Source organism: Leopardus geoffroyi, chromosome A3 (genome assembly GCF_018350155.1).
Source record: "Leopardus geoffroyi isolate Oge1 chromosome A3, O.geoffroyi_Oge1_pat1.0, whole genome shotgun sequence".
NCBI lineage: Eukaryota > Metazoa > Chordata > Mammalia > Carnivora > Felidae > Leopardus > Leopardus geoffroyi.
The window spans coordinates 58,000,033-58,017,523 of NC_059336.1; the positions used below are offsets into that span (position 1 = coordinate 58,000,033).

Below are 17,491 nucleotides of genomic sequence, written 5' to 3' on the forward strand. Positions count from 1 at the left end.
CCCCGGGGGCCCCGGGCTCCCGCACCCTGGAGGGGCAGTGACCGTGGTCCCACCCGCAGTGACTTGGGACGACTCACCTGGACAGCATAACCTGGCTACCACCCAACTGCGGGGTCCCTGGGCATGACTGCAGCGAATGGAGCTTGGGACTTTCAGGTCCCAGAAACACACACTTTCCAGCCTAAGAGACCAGATAGGGTCAGTCACTGGAGCCTGAGGCCTGGCCCCTGCTCTCTCACACTGGCCCTGGGAACTTTCACAAGTCACCAACCTCTTGGTACCTCCTTTCCTCTTCAGTGAAAAGGGATCACAGCAGCACCCACCTCATGGAGTGGTTGGGGAGATTACATAAATTAACACTGTAAACCAGCGCCAAGCACAGGGTTGACACAAGAGTCACTTGCTGCTTGTTATTGTTTTGCGCCGGGATGAAAAGAGCAGCTTATCGGTGGTACAGTCTTGATACCAGACTTCTTGGCCTGACCAGGTATTCTTTTAAGCTTAAAACCCACTTACTCCCATCCACTCATTTTGCACATGAGAACTGGTAGTCCTAGAAATGCAGCGAATGGCGGGGTCAGGCGTAGACTTTGGTGCGGGGAGGGAAAGATGCTGGGGTATCAGCAGAGGCTGGCTTGGGCTCCAAGCCCCACAGCCAGGGGCTTGGAAGCTGTTCTTCCCTTTCCAAAACTCCGTACCTCCAGCAAGTGCCTGGACCCTGACTTGTTTTGAGGACCTAATGAGCCATCCTCTGGGGAGACATTGAGTAAATGATGATTGCTTCCTTCCTAACAGAACACACAAGCAGACACACACACACACACACACACACACACACACACACACACACCCTTCCTGTATCCCTTCCAGGCTGGGCAGGTGCTGGTTTCCATAGCCCTTCCCTTGATATCTCTGTCAGAAACCCAAGAATTGAGATAATCCTGGCCTCAGCTGGCCCAGATAATTCTGGGCTGGAGGAAAGCATAAAGAAACCAACAGCAATAATTCATCAACCCTAATGCTGACTTGTGGCCTGCTGTGATGATAATTTCTTATTTTTTAAAAAATTTTATCTGGTTCCAGCCCTTGCATCTGGTTCCTCTTTCTCCAAGGAACAGGCTTAACTCTGGGGCCAGTGACACGGTGTTATGAGAATTCTCCAGGCGTGCCTGGGTGGCTCAGTGCCTGGGGTCATAATCTCACAGGTTGATGAGATTGAGCCCCACATCGGGCTCTGTGCTGACAGCGCTGAGCCCACTGGGGATTCTCTCTCTCCCTCTCTCTCTGCCCATCCCCCCGCTCACTCTTTCTCTCTCAAAATAAATAAATAAAATTTTTAAAATAGCTTAAAAAAAAAAAGAATTCACCAGATGTCCCCATCTCTTTAGTATTCCTTTTTAGAGTGGTGGTCCTCAAAACATTGATTATACATCAGAATCATCAGGAGAGAGAGCTGGACCACTGTTGCCCAGATCTGTCACATGAAAATCTCTGGGACTGAGGCCCAAATCTCAGTGTTATTAAAGCTCCTAGGTGATTCCAACATGCTGCCAGGGGTGGGAACAACTGTTCCTCTGAGCCCCCCTAGTGATGGCCTTACTGTGAACCCTCCGCTTGAAGCTACTTCAGCACGTGTCCCAGGGGCACTTAATGAAAGCTAGCATGAGCAGGTCAGGCTCAGTGCTGCAGAACTACTGTTGTTAGTGAGCATAAACATATCTCACAGTTTGTATAGTGAAGGTTTTTAAACAGTTTACGAGTAGAAAACATGACGAGTCTGTGTAATAATGTAGAATTTAAAATTACATTTTAATCTAAATTTCAAAATTAAAATTTAATTTTAGTTTAAAATTACATTAAAATTAAATTTTAATCCTAATTTAAAATTACACTTAAAATTAAACTAAATTAAATTTAAATTAATAAAGTTAAATGTAATTAAATTTTTAAATTGGAATTAAAATTACACTTTTCCTTGTTTTTTTCTTTGTATTCTGATGCCTCCCACCCACCCCTACCCCAACCATCCTGCTAGGCACGTGAGCCCTTAGACCCAGATAAAACATGCATACACCCGTCTATTTTGAGGATGGGATTTGAAGACCTTCCCTTCTTACCTATAGCCACTGTTCTCTCTGGCACTTTGAATGTATCTCCTCCCTCACTCAGCCATGCTGACCACGCTTCCAAACTCTCCCTTCCCTTTGTTTCCTTTCCTAGGTGGCTCGTGTGTCCACCTGTCTTGCTTCACCCCTGAGTTGAAAGCTCATGGTGCGGAGATTGTCACTCCTGTATGCTCTGGTCTCAGCACCACACAAATGCTCTGAATGCGAATGTATAAGACATATGCCTCCGCGGAGGTGATGATATTTGTGTGTTTCACAAAAACTTACGAGAAACGGAAATAACATCCAGGGTCTGGATGGCACCTTCTGGAGTGTTATCTCCCTCACTACCTTCCCCTCTCTGAGACTCCTGTCATTTGGAAGACTCGACTGTCTGCCATCGCCAGACCACCTTTCTTGAGAGAGACCATATTCTCTGAGGATTTTCGGTGTATGACCCGCCTAGCAAGCTGCCCAAATCATGGGACTGTCTTTGATAAGAGTGTCTAGTAATGCACAAGAAGCAGAATCCTGGAAACCACCAGTGTCAGAGCAAAGCCCTGTGTCCAGGGTGGTCTGTGCCAAGGGATAGCTGTGACAGTGGAACTGCCTGGGCCTGAGAACAGGCTGTTTCACAAATGGTGACACAACACTCCTAGACTGTTCAGAGTCCCCAGACCCTCAGAGGGGGATGCCAAGGGTTAAGAAGGCCGACACTGACCACCCCTGGCAGCTGGGGACACCAAGGCAAGCATGATCCCAGCTGGGGTGGGTAAGTCCAGAGGACGACGGATGGAGAGAACTCCAGTCAGTGTCCACAAGGACAAGGGGTTTAGAAAGAGAAGGATTCCAAAGAGAGGAGGCTGAGTCTTGCACCAGTAGAGACTAAGCAGCTCTGAAGTGGCAAGCTTTTTTTCTAGCGCTAGAGATGGAAATGAGGATCCATGAACTAAGCTGACTTCAGTTGTGGAAAATAAAATGACATCTTTGCACACAGGGCCTCTGTGATTCTTGCTACGCCTGTTTTTCGTTATTTATAGAACTGCCAGTAACGGCTCACAGAACCACAGTGTTCCCTGAGATACGTTTAAAAACCACTGTCCTACATGGACTTCCTTCTACAGCCTAGTTTTTCGTTCCTTTCACACATTTTCCATCTCCTGACCTCCAAATAACCACATTTTCAATCTGTGTCTCATATTACCTCCCATTACTGCCACTTGTCCGTTTTCATTGGCTCAGGACTGTCCCTTTCTCTAAGCAGTTCTTTGTGGGTTTCTCTGATCGTTTTGCTGTTCAGATTCCTCTGATTTTGCAAGACCTTTACCAAGCAGAAAGCCGCATGTGAACCAGAGATGAGAGTTGATGAGAAACTGTAGAATATCATAAAATTGCCAATGACGGTAAACTATTTCTTAACTTCCTTTATAAGACGAGGACAAAAAGATGGACATGGCAGGCAGCCCGGCAAACTTTTTATTCTAATTGCGGCTTTAATCTTGCTCAATGAAAGCAACTGAGGGGCTCCTGGGTGGCTCAGGCAGTTAAGCGTCTGACTTCAGCTCAGGTCATGATCTCACGGTTCCTGGGTTCGAGCCCCACATCAGGCTCTGTGTTGACAGCTCGGAGCCTGGAGCCTGCTTCAGACTGTGTCTCTTTCTCTCTCTCTGCCCCTCTCATGCTCACACTCTGTCTTCTTCTCTCAAAAATAAATACACATTAAAATAAAATTAAAAACAAAAAGCAACTGAGTGCAAGTGGCTTCTTACACCTGGTTTTATTTCCTTGCTAACAACACAGAAACAGCACAGAAGTTCCAGAGACCGATAGATGGGGTGGCTTCCAAGAACTGCTGCACCTAACAGAACCAGACTAGTGGCCTCTTACTCTCTTATGCCAGATCTTTATCCGATCATTGGTTGAACACATGAAACTCAAAGCACCAATAGCCAAGCCAGCCATCACCACCCAAAAGGCAGCCATTACCAGCTTCCCTCATCATCCAAGAAGGGCTTTTTCTTTTTAATGTTTAGTATTTATTTTGAGAGAAAAAATAGAGAGCAAGGAGGGGAGGAGCAGAGAGAGGAGGAGACAGAGAATCCCAAGCAGGCTCTGCACTGACAGTGCAGAGCCCCTCATGGGGTTTGGACTCATGAACTGCGAGATTGTGACCTGAGCTGAAACCAAGAGTCTGAAGCTCAACTGACTGAACCACCCAGGTGCCACCAAGAAGGGTCTTTTGAAATCTTTGTCCTCAGTCATGTAAAGGACACATAACAAAAGCACTGCCTTCCTTAACCTCATCTTTGAACATAATGAAAGAACTGGCTGCCTTAAATGCTTTCCCTTGTATTTCTACAAGGTCCCACTATCTTTGGTTCTCTGAAAGTGTCTGTAATTTGTCTCTATGTTTTGTCACTTACTCTCTTCCATAAGCACCTTCCAAAATCCAGAGTTCTTGTTGTAGCCTTTTAACTCTTCAATCCTTTCTAAACATTACTGCCAATTTGTCTTCTCTAAATGGTTTCCTTTTAATACTATCACTGTAGTAGATTAAAAAATGGCTTCAAATTCTTCCCTTCTCCAATTAAGAGGTGAAGTCTAATTCCTCTCCCTTGAATCTGGGCTGGTCTCGCTGGCTTACTCAACCAATTCCGACCAATAGAATGAGGTGGGATTGACTTTCTGGAACTTCTGAGGCCAGATCATCCAAAACCTTTCAGCTTCTTCTTAGGCTTCTTGAAACACTCAGTCTTGGTACCCAAAGCTGCCAGGTAAGGAGTGTTATTATCCTGAGACTGCCATGCTATGAGAAATTCTAAACCACATGGAGTCCACAACCCCAGCTGACATCCAGAACCAACTCCTACCATGGGAGAGCACCATTCTGGAAGTTAAGCCAGCCAACCCTGGTCAGCTGCTAGCCAACTATATCCATAGGAGAGTCCCCAAAGGAGAACCACTCAGCTGAGTCCCATCAACCCCAGAACCATGAGAGATAATAATACATTGTTGTTCTAAGTCATTGAATCTGGATCACAGTAATAGATAAGCAAGGCAATGACCCAACTCAGAAGCATGTCACAACTCGCTGTTGGCCTGTCCTGTACCATACAGAATCAGCCTAGCATGCAAGGTCTCTTCAAATTAAAATGACACCTATCCTCCCTTCTCCTGCATCACCTCTGACCACTGCCCGGTTACAGACTTCCTGAAGATGATTATTATGATTATCTCACCAGCAAATAAAGGGAAAAGGAGAATTACGAGATAGTGAAAAAGGTTTAGCTTGAAATATACTATTTTGAGTCAAAGAAGTAGTTATTTCCTTGTACGTTTCAGCAAGTGCTAACTGCAAGAATGATTTAGTTTCTAGTATTGTTATTTTTTTAAGTTAGTTTATCTATTTTTGAGAGAGAGAGAAAAAGAGAGAAAGAGAGACATAATCCCAAGCAAGCTCCATGCTGTCAGTGCAAAGCTGGATGTGGGGCTTAAACCCATGAACCTGAGATCATGACCTGAGACAAAATCAAGAATCAGACACTTAACTGACTGAGCCACCCAGGTGCCCCTCTAGTGTTGTTATTTGATGGTTTGCCAAGAAGTAGTGCAACCAGCAGAAGTAAGCTGCTACAGACAAAGATACTTAGAAAGGTAAGGAGCAAACTACTACCTCCGACAATAGAAGCAGAAGAAAAATCTGGCCAGACTCAGGAGTGCCATATTTGTTGAATCATTTTGCTAATTTCCAAAGACTATGTTACCACCTGTTCCATTCTTTTGTGTCCTCAAAACAATTTGGCAATAGTCAGCAGCAGGTGGACTACTGTCCAACAATAATTACTATTATCCACGACTTCCCTGAGAGAGGATGGGAGCTGGGAAAGTTCTCTGTCCTGGGTCCAAAGGTTGAGAGAAGAGGCCTTAATACCACTGATTCCTTCTTTACCTCTTACATCCTCATAAGAAAATCATTGAATTAAGAGCCTGGGTGATGAGTGCTGAGCTCTTCGTACCCTGGGATAGTTAGACCTGCTGAGGAGCTCAGCTTACAGTCTAGAACATAGTGGGTATTGTCCTCATAGGAGGTGAGTGATACTGGGCTTCGGGTCCTCTTGAGAGTGACAACAATAGAAGCCTATAATATCATTTCCCCCGAAAATGGCATAAAAGATTTAGGATCCAGTCTAGACCAGATTCTGGGCAGGAGACACAGAAGGTCCCCTGACTGTGACTTATGCACAGCCCTCAGGAGGTGACTTCAAGGACTCCCTCTTGTATTCTTCTACATCTGTGGTGTGCTATTTAATACATCAGCCTCTAGAATCATGATAGCATTTAAATTATTTAAAATTAAATAAAATTTAAAATTCGGTTGCACTAGTTACACTTCAGGAACTTAATAGCCATCACATGTTATGAGTGGCTACCATATTAGATAGCACACCCATAGAACATTCCCATTACTGCAGAATGTTCTATTGGACATTGCTACTCTAGAGTCTAGACAATTCAAGGCCTCTGGAAAAAAGGTCTTTCCCTGGCAAACTAGTCTTCATCCAGAATAAATAATCTGCTCATTTTAAATCTATACTTAAGTGAAAATATTTACACCTTCCCCTTTCCTTCTCATCAACCTTGTCATTGTTCAATCTGTCTTCCATTTCTCAGCTAAAACATACCAGGTCACATGTTTTCTCTATATTTTATGAGCTCATTTTTTATATTATTGTAATTACCTTACATTCATCAATATGATTCTTTGTCCATAATTGTTTCATGTCTATATTTTTATTTTTCTAATAAAAATATATGTAAGATCTTCAAGGATAGGAACAATGCATGGGTGGGGCGGGGGGGAGGTGGACGCCTGTCCCAGAATACTCATTTACAACCTTGAATGTGAGAAGTAGTCAACCAGGAGCTCCTGGGTGGCTCAGTTGGTTCAACTTCCGACATCAGCTCAGGTCATGGTCTCACGGTCCATGAGTTCGAGCCCCGTGTCGGGCTCTGTGCTAACAGCTCAGAACTTGGAGCCTGCTTTGGATTCTGTGTCTCCTTCTCTCTTTGCCCCTCTCTTGCTTGTGCTCTGTCTCTCTCTCTCAAAAATAAAAATAAATAAAAATAATTTTTAAAAAAAGAAGTAATCACCCAACCAGCTAAGGAAGAGGGTATAGGGAGGTTTTTCATGATAAGTATCACCGCAAACTTGTGCTGTGCCCATAGTGATTTCTAGCAGAGGCAACAATCTAGTCCACAGTCACAAGATCATGAAATCAGCAATAGAATATTTATTATTTTTCAATTAAAAACAAAAAAGACTGACGGTTTTAAATACAATATGTTAGCACTGTAAAATCTTACCACACTACATTTTCATCACTCCTTTTTTTATTCTCTAAGAAAAAAAAATCATTTACAGTGTTTTGCCCTGCTGCTTTGACATATTGTGTGCTTGTCAAGGAACTTGGCGATTTCCCAATCTGGACGTGAAAATAATAACACAGAGAAACAATCTCAGAGAAGGAGCCCAAGGAGAAAAAAATGTAGGTGACACCCAGAGCCCAGGCTTTCTCAAGAGTGTGAGGACTGGTCCCTATGCATAAGAGTTGAGATGCAGATGATGGGGCACTGGGTTAAGTGGGCAGATGGGATCAGTTGGTTAAGCGTCCAACTTCAGCTCAGGTCATGATCTCATAGCCCATAAGTTTTAGCCCGCATCAGGCTTTGTGCTGACAGCTCAAAGCCTGGAGCCTGCTTCCGATTCTGTGTCTCCCCCTCTCTGCCCCTCCCCACTCACGCTCTGTCTCTATCTCTCAAAAATAAATAAACATTAAAAAAACAAATAATAATAATAATAAAAAGCTTCAATGTAAAGGAAAGCCCTATGTGTCCTAGGAAGAGAGTTTTTCCCCCATGCTGTCCCAGGAAAAGGGGAGGAAGTCAGGAGTAAAACAAATGCTTAGAAAGCATTGAGCACTTTTTCCACTTTCCCTGCTCTCTGTGTGGAAGTAGTGAGGTAGGTACCTGGATGACCCAGTGAAAGCCAGCAATTAGGAAAGACCCTGAAATAACATCTGCGGAGAGAGAAACCCAAGCCAGACATGGCAGGGAGCAGAGACCATGGACAAGAACAGGGCCAAGCACACTGTGGGCTCAGGGGCACAACAGAGCCCCCATAACTACCACCTCACACACTGATCTCATACATCTTCTTTCCAATGGATCCCAAAGTTTTTCATATTATCATATGAAAATGATATCAATAATATTGATACGATATTACTGATTGTAAAGGGCATTGCTTTTTTTAAGATTTTATTTTTTTTTTCAACGTTTATTTATTTTTGGGACAGAGAGAGACAGAGCATGAACGGGGGAGGGGCAGAGAGAGAGGGAGACACAGAACCGGAAACAGGCTCCAGGCTCTGAGCCGTCAGCCCAGAGCCTGACGCGGGGCTCGAACTCACGGACCGCGAGATCACGACCTGGCCAAAGTCGGACGCTTAACCGACTGTGCCACCCAGGCGCCCCTAAGATTTTATTTTTTAAGTGATCACAACGCCCAACTTGGGGCTCAAACTCACAACCCCAAGATCAAGAGTTGCACACTCCATGGACTGAGTCAGCCAGGCGCCTCAAGGGTATTGCTTTTAAATTTAGATTCCTGACTGTTCATTACTAGTATGCAGAACTACAACCAATTTTTATATATTTACCTTGTGATCACAAAACTCACTTATTGGTTCTAGTAGCTTTTTTATTGAGTTCGTAGGATTTTCTATGTAAACCACCATGTTGTCTACAGAGTTTTACTTCTTCTCTTCCAATCTGGATGGCTTTTATCTTTTCTTGACTTTTTACACCAGCCAGATCTGGTACCATGCTGAACAGAAGTGAGGAAAGTAGACATTCTTGCCTTGCTCCTAATCTTAGGGGAAACTTTCAGTCTATGATATTAGATGTAGGTCTTTCACAGATGCCTTTTATCAGGTTGAGGAAGTGCACTTCTATTCTTAATTTTCTGAGAATTTTTATCAGGGATAGATGTTGGATTTTGTCAAATGCCTTTTCTGCATCTTTTGAGACGATCATATGGTTTTTCTTTTTTGGTTTCATTAATACGGTGAATTACATTTATCAACTTTCCATTGCTAAGCCAACTTGGCATTCCTGGCATAAAGCCCTCTTGGCCATGATGTATTTGTGTTTTTACACATTGTTGGAATGGACTTACTAATATTTTGTTTATAATTTGTATGTCTTTCTTCATGAGGAATACTGGCCTACAGTTATTTTTTTCTTGTAATGTCTTATCTGGTTTTGATATCCAAGTAATACTAACGTCAAAAAGTTGGGGAGAACTCATGACTTGGGAAGTATGTATTCCTCTTCAATTTTCTGGAAAATTCTGTACATAATTGATACTATTTCTTCTTTAAGTGTTTGGCAGAATTCAATAGGAAAGTTATTTGGGCCTAGAGGTTTTTTATGCGGGAAAATTTTCCATACAAATTCAATTTCTTTAATAGACAGAAGACTATCCAAGTCATCTATTTCTTCTTGAATGAGGTTGGTAGTTTGTGTCTTTGAAAGAAATTATCCAGTTCATTTAAGTATCAATTTTTTTTGCATAATTGTATTCCTACTATTCTGTCATTATCCTTTTAATATTTGTAGTGTGGTACAGTGATATTACCTAAGCCCTGATATTGATATTTCTGTCTTCTCTTTTTTATTCTTGATCATGCTACCCAGGGCTGTATCAATTTACTGCTCTCCTCAAGCATCAGCTTTTGGTGTCATTAATTTCCCTAGTATGTTTCTGTTTTCTATGTAATTGTTCTCTGCTTTGATCTTTGTTACTTCTTATCTTCTGCTTGCTTTGGATGTAATTTGTTTCTCTTTTCCTAGTTGTAGTTGAGGCTGAGGCCATGGATTTAACACTTTTCTGCCTTTTGAAATAGGCATTTCATGCTGAAAATTTCTCCATAAGTGATGTATATCATTCCACATCTAAGAACCTTACTTAAAAATAGAACTGTCATATGATCCAGCAATCCCACTTCTGGGTATTTATCTAAAGAAAATGAAAACACTGATTTGGAAAGGCACATGTACCCCTATGTTCATTGCAGCATTATTTACAACAGCCAAGATATGGAAGCAGCCCAAGTGTCCACTGATAGAAGAATGGGTAAAGAAGATGTGGTATATATACACGAGGGAATATTACTCAGCCATAAAAATGAATACAATCCTGCCATTTGCAGCAACATGGATGGACCTAGAAGGTATTATTCTAAGTGAAATAAGTCAGACAAAGACAAATACCATATGATTTCATTTATATGTGGAATCTAAAAAACAAAATGAAATGGAAACAGACTCATAGATGTGGAGAACAGACTGGTGGTTGTCACAGGGGTGTGGGGTGGGGGGACAGGTAAATCAGGTGAAGATAATTAAGAGGTACAAACTTCTCAGTTATAAAACAAATACGTCACAACTTACTGAAAAGTATAACATAGGGAACATAGTCGATAATATTGTAATTATTGGAATATTGGCGTTATTGGAATAACTTTGTATGGTGTCAGAGGATAAAGGTGATTATGTTTTAATGTATAAAATCATCACACTATGTTGTACACCTGAAACTAATATGATATTGTATATCCATTATAATTCAATATAAAAAAAAAGAAACTTACAATACCATAGCCCCATCTTTTCCTGCCTGGCTTTTGTGCTATGTGTGTCATTCATTTTGCTTTTACGTATGTTAAAAACCTCACACTGCACTATCGCTCCTTCTGTTTGAACAGTCCATTTTCTTTTAAAGAAATTTATGCCATAATTTCATCTCCATCTGTCATCATTTTCCTTCTGCCTAAAGGATTACCTTTAATATTTGGTAGTGTAAGTCTGCCGGTGATGAATTCAGGTTTTGTACGTTTGAAATGGTTTAATTTTGCCTTTGTTTTTGGAAAGCATTTTCACTGTATATAGAATTCTAGGTCGTCAGCATTTTTTCCCCCAGTACTGTAGAGACAATGCTTCAAAGCCTTTTGGCTTACGTTGTTTCTGTGAGAAATCTGTCATCTTGTCATCCTTGTTCCTCGGCATGTTCTTTCACTGACTGCTTTTAAGATTTTACTCTTTACCACTGGTTTTAAGCAATGTGATTATCACAGAACATAATGTATCGATCTCTGTTTCTCAGGGTTCACTGAACTTCTTGGATGGATGGGCTTGTAACTTTCATCCAATTTGTAAAAGCTCTGGCCATTGTTTTCAAATAGTCCTTCTGTGACCCCTCCTGCTTTTTGGAGACTTTGATAACATGTGTATTTGGCTGCTTGAAATTGCCCTACAGTTCACTGATGCTCTGTTCTTTTTTTATTTGTTTTTCTTCTCTGTGTTTCATTTTGATAGTTTCTACTGTTGTGTCTTTAAATTCATTATTCTACATCGTCTAATCTGATGTGAATCTCATTTAGTATACTTTGATCTCAGACTTTGTAGTTTTCATCTCTAGAAGTTATAGGTGGGACTTTTTTTTCTTTTTTTAATATCTTCCGTTCCTCTACTTACTGCTTTGAGCATATGGAATATTGTTGTAATAACTGTTTGAATGTCTTGGTCTGTGTTGGTTTTAGTTGGTTTTGATTGATTGATTTTTCTCCTCCTTATTTGTCTACTTCTTTGCATTGCACAGTGATTTCTTATTAGATGCCAAACACTGTGAAGTTTAACTTGCTTGATGCTTGGTATGTTTGAGTTCAAGGATGCATTCTAGCTCTTGGAAGTGCTTCCATTATTTGGGGTGTTGCCCTTATGATTCATCAGGCAGGGCCATGGCAGCATTCAGTGTGGGACTCATTTCACCCCACTGCTCAAACACAATCCTAGTTCTCTATCAAATGCCTGCAGGTTGTGAGGTTCTCCATTCTGATGGGCGGGAACAGAAATTATGCCTGGCCTTGCTGTCTACTACTTCATCTAATCCCATGGGTGGTTAATTTCTGGCCTCAGGTAGTTCCCTCACACGTGGGCTGACCCATACTCTGCTGAATTCTCAAGGGAGACCCCCCCTGCAGGTTTGACGTTCTTCCTCATTGAGGCTTTCTCCTCTCTGGCATCCGTTCTTGTGAACTACAGCAACCTGGGTCTCCCTTGGCCCTCAGCTCCATCTCAATTCAGCAAGTTTGCTGAGTTCTGCCAAGACCTCCCTTCCCTGTGGAAATGGCTAGACACCCTTCCACAGCCTGGGAATTCTCTCATGTCAGTAAGTGGGGGCAATCATAGGGCTCACCTCATTTTTCTCCCAGTCTCTCAAGGGTCCCTGTCCTTCAATGGCTGATGTCCAGTATCTTAAATGCCCTGGTTTCATGTATTTTATACAGCTCTTTTGTTGTCTGTCATGAGAAAGTAAATCCAGACCCTACTAGTCAATCTTGGCTGACAGCAGAACTTGGCTACACACTTCTCAGTGTTCATAAATATGACAGTTGGCCAGGAACATGTCTAACATTCTTTACACATCTCAAAACTTTTTCCTTTTAATTTTGTTTGGAAAAGTTTTTGAAATATTTCTAAATCACCACCCAGAATTAATAAATGTTAGCCAAAACCGAGACTTTTGAGGAAGGAAGGAAATTGTGAATGATGTCAGATAAAGGGCAGTCTGGCAACCGCTGGGTCCCAGAGGCAGAGAGACGAAGGTTGTGTCGTGGGGAGGGGAGAGGAAAAATAGTGAAGGAGGAGGAGGGGAAGGAAGGAAAGGGAAGAGGGAGGAAAAAAGACATATAAAGTCCAAAGAACCTAATTATCTATCCCCAGGGTTGCCAAACCCAAGAATTTTAAAGGAAGCATTATTAGCAATTGTGATTGTTTGAATACAGGCAACAGGAGGGAAAAGTTGAGAGGAATCCTATGAGGGTTCCAAAAAATTGTTAAAGAGAACAAATAGTTTACATTAGTGGCTCTCAAAGTTCCCTGAGATCCTTTTAGAGGTCCACAAGGTCCAAACTACTTTGATATAATTCAAAGATGGTGTTATGGGGCGCCTGGGTGGCGCAGTCGGTTAAGCGTCCGACTTCAGCCAGGTCACGATCTCGCGGTCCGTGAGTTCGAGCCCCGCGTCGGGCTCTGGGCTGATGGCTCAGAGCCTGGAGCCTGTTTCCGATTCTGTGTCTCCCTCTCTCTCTGCCCCTCCCCCGTTCATGCTCTGTCTCTCTCTGTCCCAAAAATAAATAAACGTTGAAAAAAAAATAAATTAAAAAAAAAAAAAAAAAAAAAACAAAGATGGTGTTACGTGTATTCTTCACACACATTCTCTTGCAAGCACACAGTGGATTTTCCAGAAGCTACATGATGTGTTTCTCAAAGATTGAATGCAGAAGCAGATATAAGATTCATCTGTCCTCTGTTGAGCCAAACATTCAAGAGATTTCCAGAACAATGTAAAACAATGCTACTTTTTCCATTTGTTTTCAAAATACATTTTTGTAAGAGAAATGTTATGTTAACTGGTAATGGATTTATTTTTCTTTTTAAATGATCAATAAAATTTTTAATTGTTTTTTTTCGATATATGAAATTTATTGTCAAATTGGTTTCCATACAACACCCAGTGCTCATCCCAAAAGGTGCCCTCCTCAATACCCATCACCCACCCTCCCCTCCCTCCCACCCCCCATCAACCCTCAGTTTGTTCTCAGTAATTGGTTTTAATGTCTAATATGTGTAATATCAGTAGAGTTAATCAGGTAAACAAATCTCTTTAAAGTTTTCAATAATTTTTCAGAGTGTGAAGGGGTCCTTAGCCCACAAGCCTAAGAACTTCTGTTCTAAAGCTTTTGCAGCCTTACAGAGACCACTGAGTACTTCATGAAGTATTTTCCCCAGAACAAGGATCAAGAAGATCCTTGAAGATCAAGGAGTCACAAGGGAGAATCACCCCCAACACTGGCTGCTTTACCTTTTATCCAGACTTTGAAATGATGACTCATAGAACAGCAGCCCCTGTAAGCCTCATCCACAAGGAACTGGGTCTTAACTCATTATTGAGATCTGAATTGCTCTTTTCAGTGCTACAAGTCCCACCCCGAATTTCTCGAAAGTGTTGCGAAATTGCCAGTGTCCTCTCCAGTCTGCTTCACCATAATTTTTCCACTATTCATCTGACCCATGCCTAATAATTGATCATTTATGAAGGAAGGAAATGTATAATCAAGCACCTATTACATGTCTGACAGTGAGTTCAGTGCTTTCATAGGACATCACATTTATGCTCACCACCCTATGAACAATATCATTATCCCCTTGTTTTATAGATGGAAACATAAAACTTAAGGATCTTGCCTCAGATTATTCAGTGAGTGCAATAAACCAACGGGGACTCAGCTCACTCTCCAAAGCTCATGGTCTTTGCCATTCATACTGGTACCTTTCACTGCTCTGCCATTATCACTGTTGTGTTGCTGTTGTTTGTAAAGTAAAAAAAAAAACACCCTGAAATATCTCTGCTTTCTACAACCAGAGGGAGAATAGCCTAGTGGCTATAAGTGTAGACAAAGGAGCTGGACAGCTGTAGGTTGGATCCCAGATCGATCATGTACTAGCTGTGTGGTGCTGAGCAAGTCACTAAACTTCTTTGTTTCCTTGATGGTAAAAAATGTTCCTAATTACACCTGCTTTATTGGGTTATTATGAGAACTGAAAAAGTTGATATGTAAAGAGCATTTAAACATTGTCTGATACATAGTCAATGATAGAGATGAGTGTTATTTGCCATACATTAATTATATTTGGGTAAATTACTCAGGATCTATGAACCTAAAAAAACAGGTATAAAAATACCTGCCTGGGGCACCTGGGAGGCTCAGTTGGTTAAGCACCTGAGTCTTGATATTGGCTGAGGTCATGATCTCATGGTTCATCAGATCGAGCCCTGCATCAGGCTCTGCACTGATCCCGTGGAGCCTGGTTGGGATTCTCTCTCTCCTTGTCTCTCTGCCCCTCCCCTCCTTGCTCTCTCTCTCTCTCTCTCTCTCAGAATAAATGAATATTAAAAAAAAATAACTGTCCAGTTACACCAGAGAGTTATTGAGAAAGTCACAGATAATGAATGTACTAGACAGTATTTTTAACTTAATAATATGCAAATAAGCAAACAATATAGAAGCTTTATTTGCCATAAACTCCCAATATGATGTCATTTTTGAATAGGGAGTTTTCTGGTAAAGAGGAGATCAGTATTTCTGGCTAAAAGAGTATGTACTTGTCACCACAGCTAATAAATCCCTTATTCCAAAAACACTAACCGAAACCACAGTTAAAAAGCAGGATATTTTTGCACACTCAAGTCTAAAGTAACCAAGTGTGAAATGTAAAATGACTCAGTCTCTCTCTGTGTGATCGAACAGTGAATTTTGTTAATATCATGAGGAACTATCGGGAGCTGAAATTTAAACAGTCCTCAGAGATAATGAAGGACTTAAAACAAACAAAAGGTCAGTTTGCAACCAGAAGTTTCTCAACATTCCTTACGTAAACTCAGAAATTCAATTATTGCCATGCCAAAGTTGTTCTGCTGCCCTTCATTTTTCATTGTTAAAAAGTTTTACCAAAACTTGAATCATTTCCTGTCCTGACAACCGCAATATCTTTTTCCCGTTCTTTCTACACTACTAAACTCCAAATTACTATTGCCAAAGAAATTCCCTTCCGCATTGCCAAATGGTATCTCAAGCCATTAGATGTCACATGCACATGAGCACACACGGGAGCATGCACGCACACCGCTACTCTATCTGAGGTCCCTACCGGTGCCTCATAGCACGTTTCACATCTAACTCATTGTCTCTATTATTTGTGACCTTGTTTCTTAACCAGCTATGCCTACTAGAATGTAAGCACCCTGAGGGTAGGATTTTGGTCTGTTTTATTCACTGTTGTACTATCATTGTCTACAAGAAAGCCTGACGTGTGGTAGATTCATTTTCACTTATATCGAATGAATGAATGAACGAATGAATGAATGACTTAGCTCTGCACATTGACGGTCCTTATACTTGATTTCAGTATTCTTCATCCCTTCCATTTGACAATGTTTTATCTTCCTTGCCCCACCTCTTATGCAACCGGTTATAGTTTTCTCAACCATCTTTGTTTTGTCTCATCAGGCCCTAGCCATGAATATGTAGGTTGTTGACATTAAGACAACTTACCTGTCCTGGATCTTTCTAAGGCTACGTGGGGAGCTGACTCAGCCAATAGGACTTCACAATATGGAGACCTGAAGCAAAGTGTTTCTCACCCTTGATGAAGTGAGGGTTCGGAACATAGGAATGAGCAGATCAGAGAAAGCTGAAGTCTAAATCATGAATCAACCACCCCCTGGGCTGCTGCACACAAGGAAGGACCCAAAAAAGGGATTTACATAGAAGCTTAGACCACTGCTCCAATTCATGGCTTGCATTTGGGCTAATATGTGGGCTGGAAAGAGCATTGATATTACAACCCTTCTCCTTCAAACACAGACGAAATAGCCACTGGCCCTAGATATGAGAAAGGGGCCTCATGAATCAGATCGAGAGATGGCTGGGTCAGTGGGCTGCATACCCGGCTATGCACCAGAGTCCCATGGGCATTCTAGAGCCCTCCTTTCCGAGCAGAATCTCCACAGATGATGCCTGGAAATCTGTATGTTTAAAGAGCTACCAACTGCTCCTCAGAATAACAGCCACTAACCAACAAGCCCAGAATTTTCCCAGGGCAGTTTTAAGTGGTTGTCTGTTTGGGAGGGTGCATTATTTACTGGACAGAAATTGGGAATACTAGAGGTTCTGCAATACCCAGGGCCGCACTAAACGACAAAATGTCCTCCATCCTACAAAACTGGAAAATATCCCACCAGACAAGAAGGTAGGTAAAATCTAAGCCCAGAGCCTAATTCTGTTTTTCATAGAAACACATAGCATTTTTTGTGTCATTTTCATATGTGTTGAATTTTTTGGAAATGCAGCTACCACAAAAATTGAGGTGAAGTAGAACTTTATTTTGGGGGGAACTTTAAAAAAGATTTTTCACCACTGGGGAAAATCACATCATTGAAGGCAATGCCACTAACGATATTGGAATCTCCAGGGAGACACAGACTGTTTCCATCTACATTTGCAGCTGCCACTTTACAGACATGTGTGTGTGTTACTGCAAGCACCTGTTTCTTTGTGTCTTCCAGCTCAGTCATACTCATGTACATACACATTGAATTGAATGTGGAATCACTTTTATTTCTCCTTCACATCATGGTTAGGGTAGCATAGTTCAATTTCTAATACCACGCGTAGGTAGGATATGTTGTCGGTAAATTTCGT

General features: G+C 41.7%; 1 protein-coding gene across 10 annotated transcripts in view; it reads right to left on the reverse strand.

The window, feature by feature from the left end:
- IL1R1 (interleukin 1 receptor type 1) overlaps positions 1-17,491 on the reverse strand; it is a 78,846-nt gene that overhangs the window by 40,941 nt on the left and 20,414 nt on the right. The window contains exon 1 of one of the 10 annotated variants that reach the window (XM_045445595.1): positions 78-224. The exons of the other annotated variants lie outside the window; for them this stretch is intronic. The gene's annotated coding sequence lies outside the window, so the exon portion shown is untranslated. Of the gene's footprint in view, positions 1-77; positions 225-17,491 lie in introns of those variants that run through there. 10 annotated transcript variants of the gene reach the window in all.